This window comes from Solanum dulcamara, chromosome 1, assembly GCF_947179165.1.
Source record: "Solanum dulcamara chromosome 1, daSolDulc1.2, whole genome shotgun sequence".
Taxonomy (NCBI): domain Eukaryota; kingdom Viridiplantae; phylum Streptophyta; class Magnoliopsida; order Solanales; family Solanaceae; genus Solanum; species Solanum dulcamara.
Window position 1 is genome coordinate 49,465,099 of NC_077237.1, and position 6,406 is coordinate 49,471,504.

Genomic DNA, 6,406 nt, shown 5'->3' on the forward strand with positions numbered 1-6,406 from the left:
GGATGAAAAATTAGAGGGTGTTGTGAGATTAAAAAGCCATATGATTGTCGTAGTTTCTTGATCTTCTTTCGCATAATGTCATTTTGTTATAGTAGTATCGATTGAGGACAAGCAACTGTTTTAATTTGAGGGTGTTGATGTACCATTGATTTATGGTACTTGTAATGCTTTAAACTTAATATTTTGCATGTCTTTTTAGCATTTGTTAGTAGATTTTGATTTAGTTTTTTCTTTATTTTATAGGGAAATAGGTTTTGGTAGCGTGGGATGAAAAGGTAGTGATGCAGCTGAAAGTTAGCCTTCTATGAGCCAGCCTATGAGCCATAGAAACTTCTAGGAGTTGTAGGTTGAATTCGTAGACGGCAGTGAAGGACAAGTCTAGAGCTATAAGGGACGACTACGAGCAGTAAATTTCTACAAGTCGTAGAACACAACCATAAAAGATGATCATAGAACGAAACCTCAGTACTTGGCCTACGAGTGAGCAGGATAGATCGTGCATTGGTATATGGATTGTAGGTCACGTCCATAGAAAATACACTAATGTCATGCCCCAAGTCTACAACCTAGGTGTGTCCGGCACTCAGAAATCATTGCTGGTCCCAAGTGAACCCCTGGACTAACTGACTCACTAAGTAGAAGGCTTTAACTCATAAGTACTCAAATGGGCTCAACAAAATATGAAAATTTTAAGGTTCTCAATTTAAATCATAAAAGTAATACATATATATATATATATATATATATATATATATATATATATATATATGAATGTACGAAACATAACTCATTGTATCAAACATACTCAATTGAATAAATGAAATACTGTCTGGCTAGTCTATGAAATCTCTAACTATTGACTCTGAAATAGGTATCAGGACAGGCCCACGACTACCTCAAACTGATAAATTAAAGGAAAGAAAAATAAATAAATTAAGAGACCTCTGGATGCTAAGAAGTCTTATCAAAGCTGAGAAGAAAGATGATCTTCATCGGTGCGCTTGTTGAGGATCCCTATCTCCTTTATCTGCATCATAAAATGATGAAGATTGAATGACGTCAGTACATGGAATATACATATACAAAATGGCTGAAAAGAATCTCACTCGACTTAGGGGGGCTCACTTTTGAAAATCAGATCAACTGAAATAAAGCATATAATATAATGAAAGATAATTCTTTAAAAGGGCATGAAATAATAAATGTTACTCATTATAAAAAATATAAAATATTTTACTTCATGGGGAATTTCTCTAACGGAAAACCATCATTTATGAGCTACGTGATGATATAACGAACTATTGTCGTTGCCATAATCATCCAATACCTTGCCAAGGTAGGGAAGGCAAACTCATCTCTAGATCCAATAAAAGACCACTTTGGGGACAATGAAGAGTCGTCCAAATGAACAGTAGGATCCTATCCTATGTTGGCTACGTAGTATATGGGGTTCGAGTTGTTCTATACTCTTATCCCAAATTGGTTCTCAATGATACTCCCAAAATAATAAATTATTATGCTCATAGCTCAAGTGAGTGAAACAACTCAATTATCTCATTTAGTCTCTTTTTGACTTAACTCAGAAATCAACTTATCTCTTCCCTTTATAGGGTATGATCTCAATTCAATAAATGCATAAAAATATGAATTAGCTTCTCAACTCAATCTCAAGATAGAAGTTTAAAAGTAGTTATATGCATCCTTTATATATAATTAAGAGTCATTTCAAACTCAGCTAACTTTTAAACTCTTTCTCAAGTATATGATGAAAATACTCATTCTAGAACTCAAAGTAGTGCATAAAATCAATAAATACAAAACTCAACTAGGATTCATGTGCATGCAATCATGAATTTATTATCTCAAAACTCAACTCAATAAAGTACAATAAAACATATACTATATTTCAATAAGAATTATGTAAACAACTTAAGACTTCCCTTTTAATGGGATTAAAACTCAAACTCAAAGCTTAACTTGACCGTAGGAACATGTAGGGCATGATGAGAAACTTAGTCAAACATACTCGATTGAATAATATATATATATATATATATATATATATATATATATATATATGAATGTATGGAACATAACTCATTGTATCAAACATACTCGATTGAATAAATGAAATACTGTCTGGCTAGTCTATGAAACCTCTAACTATTGACTCTAAAATAGGTATCAGGACAGGCCCACGACTACATCAAACTGATAAATTAAACGAAGGAAAAATAAATAACTCAAGAGACCTCTGGATGCTAAGAGGTCTTATCAAAGCTGAGAAGAAAGATGATCTTCATCAGTGCACTTGTTGAGGATCCCTATTTCCTGTATCTGCATCACAAACGAATGACATCAGTACATGGAATGTAGGTATGCAAAATGGCTGAAAAGAATCTCACTCGACTTAGGGGGTCTCACTTTTGAAAATCAGCTCAACTGAAATAAATCATTAATATAATGAAAGACAATTCTTTAAAAGGGAATAGAATAATAAATGTTACTCATTATATAAAATATAAAATATTTTACTTCATAGGGAGTTTGTCTAATGGACAACCATCATTTATGAGCAATGTGATAATATAACGAACTATTGTCGTTGCCACAACCATCTAATACCTTGCTAGGGTAGGGGAGGCAAACTCATCTCTAGATCCAATAAAAGACCACTTTGGGGACAATGAAGAGTCGTCCAAATGAACAGTATGATCCTATCCTACGCTGACAACGTAGTATATGGGGTTCGAGTTGTTCTGTACTCTTATCCCAAATTGGTTCTCAATGATACTCCAAAAATAATAATTTATTATAATCATAGATCAAGTGAGTGTAACAGCTCAATTAGCTCATTTAGTCTCTTTTTGACTTAACTCAAAAATCAACTTATCTCTTTCCTTTATAGGGTATGATCTCAACTCAATGAATGCATAGAAATATGAATTAGCTTCTCAACTCAATCTCAAGATAGACGTTTAAAAGTAGTTATATGCATGCTCTATATATAATTAAGAGACATCTAAAAGTCAGCTAATTCTCAAACTCTTTCTCAAGTATATGATGAAAATACTCATTCTTTAACTCATAGCGGTGCATAAAATCAATAAATACAAGAATAAACTAGGATTCATGTGCATGTAATCATGAATTCATTATCTCAAAACTCAACTCAAAAAAGTAAAATAAAACATATACTACATTTCAATAAGAATTATGTAAACAACATAAGACTTCCCTTTTAATGGAATTGAAACTCAAACTCAAAGCTTAACTTGACCGTAGGAACATGTAGGGCATGATGAGAAACTTAGTCAAATTTTCTGAAAGCTTTACAATAAAATTATCTTTTGGGACAATGAGGAGTTGCTTGAATAAATGATACAATCCTATCCTATACTGGCTACATAGTTTATGGGGTTCGAGTTATTTTCTACTCTATAATTGCTGAATACTACTCCTAAAATATAATTTATTATTCTCATAACTCAAGTGAGTGTAATTACTCAATTAATTCATTTAGTCTTTTATGGACTCAACTCATCACTTCCCTTTATATGTATGATCTTAACTCAATGAATGCATAAAAATATGAATTAGCTTCTCAACTCAGTCTCAAGATAGATATTTAAATGTAGTTATACGCATGCTCAAAATATGATTAAGAGAATTCTCAAACTCAGCTCATGCTCAAACTCTTTCTCAAGTATATGATGAAAATACTCGTTTAACTTAAAGCAGTACATAAAATCAATAAATGCAAGACTCAACTAGGATTCATGTGAATGCAACTATGAATCCATTATCTAAAAATTTAACTCAATAAAGTACAATTAAACATATACAATAACTAAATAAGAATTACGTAAACAAATCAAGGCTTCACTTTTAATGGAATTGAATCTCAAACTCAAAGCTTAACTTGACCGTAGGAACATGTAGGGCATAAGCACGAACTTAGTCCAACATTCTGATAGGTTTACATAACTGGAAAGAAGACTAACTGATTGAAAATCGAAGACTTGGCTTGAAACTCTAGAACCCTAACTCTTTTCCTTCTCTCCAATGCGTTATCTAAAAAATTCTAAGTGTTAATGAGAGAAAATACAAATCCGATACTAATAAGGGGATGAATTCAATCTCAAAATGGCTTGGGTTAAGTTTGGGAAAGGTGGGAAAAAACTAGAATATCCCTCATTAAAATGGATTAGGCCATCTATGAGCCACTTCCTACGGACGTAGGGTCCTTGTCATAGGAACAGGAGTCTAATTTGGGACTTACTAGAAATTGGATAGGTGGGTCTATGATGAAGCTCCTACAGATCGTAGCCTAGAGACGGGTCATAGGGACCAGGCTCATGGGAACTAGGGCACTTTCCTGGGTTTCTGAAGTCAGACCTATGTACCCCTTCCTACGGATCGTAGGACTGTCTACTGACTGTTCTACTAACTCATAGTAGGGTCCTGCATACACTAGAGATGTTGAGTCTTTTTGCCTCAACAACGAGTCTCTCTTACGGTTTGTAGGAACACCTACGAGCTGTAGAATCCACTCATAGGGAGAGTTGAAGAAACTCAAATATTTCTAAGTGTTGGGGTGACCTATAAATGGATATATATGACTCGTAGGGACTCCTACAGATCATACTAACTCAAGAATAACTCACTCAATTATTCAAAACTCAAGAAGGTACTAACTCAAATGTAAGAATAGGAGTATTACCTTAAACATAGGTAGTAAGAGGAATGAATAGATGTGGGTACTTGACCTTCATGTCATCCTCGGCTTTCCATATAGCCTCCTCAACAAATTGATTTCACCATAGAACTTTTACTGAAGCGACCTTTTTGGTCCTTAACTTACAAACCTGATGATCAAGAATTTGGATAGGAATCTCCTCGTAGGATAAGATATCTTTCACCCCAATGTTTCATATGGGAACAATATGTGAAGGATTCCCCAAGCATTTCTTGAGCATGGAAATATGGAAAACTGGATGAACATCAAGTAACTCTGTTGGAAGCTCTAACTCAAAGGTGAAATTGCCAAATTTCTTTATAATCTGAAGGACCAATGTAATGTGGACTCAACTTCCCTTTCTTCTTAAACCTCATAATATCTTTCATGGGATAAATCTTCAAATCACCCAATCATTTACCTCAAACTCCTTCTAAAATCAGTGTGGAATTTTTGATGCTTTGCATAGTTTTCAACCTTTCTTGGATAATCTTTACCTTCTCCATAGTCTGATGGACCAAGTCTTGCCCTATCAACTCAGCCTCACAAACTTTAAACCAACCAATTGGCGATCTACATCTCCTCCCACAAAAAGCCTCATATGAAGCCAGTTGAATGCTCAAAAAATAATAGTTATTGTAAGAAAACTCAATAAATGACAAATAGTTATCCCAATTACCTTTGAAGTCGATAAAATAAACTCTTAACATATCCTCAAGGGTATGTATTGTATGCTCTTCCTGACCATTTCTCTTGGGATGGAAAGCGGTACTAAGATTTACCTTTGAACCCAAACCTTTCTTAAAGACTTCCACAACAATGCAGTGAATTGAGTGCCTCTGTCTGAGATGATGGGCAAGGAAAATCCATATAATCTAACTATCTCTCGAATTTAAACCCTTGCATCGTCCTCTACTAAATTTGTAGCCTTAACGGGCAAGAAGTGGGCTAATTTGGTCATTCTATCCACAATCACCCAAATAGAATCATGCTACCTGCGAGACCGTGGTAAACTTGATATGAAATCTATATTGATCATCTCCTACTTCCATTCTGGCAACTCTATATTTTGACTACACCACAAGTCCTTTGATGCTTAACTTGGACTTGTTAGCAATTCAAGAACTTGGAAGCAAACTTTGCAATATCTCTCTTCATACCAATCCACCAATAGACTTTTCTCATGTCATGATATATCTTTGTAGAACCTAGATGAATGGAATATCTCAATCTATGGGCCTCAATAATAATTCTATCTCGAATACCATCAATACTTGGAATGCATAATCTACCCTAATACTTCAACACCCCATCTCCCCCTTTTGCAAAAGCCATGACTTTCTGCTAATAGACATCTTCATTCAATTGAAGGAGGATATGATCTTGATATTGATTTTCCTTTGCCTCAATAACTACATAGGACTCTACCTCATTCTAAACAATAATTCCTCCCTCATCAGAGTCCACAAGAAAGACTCTGAAATGTGCAAGCCTATGCACCTGTTTTGCTAGCTCCTTCTTCTCTTCCTCCACATAAGCGGTACTCCCCATGGATACCTACTAAGGGTATCAATAACAACATTAGCTTTATCGGGATGGTAGAAAATACTCATATCGTAATCCTTGAGTAACTCAAGTCATCTCCTCTACATTAATTTCAACTCTTAT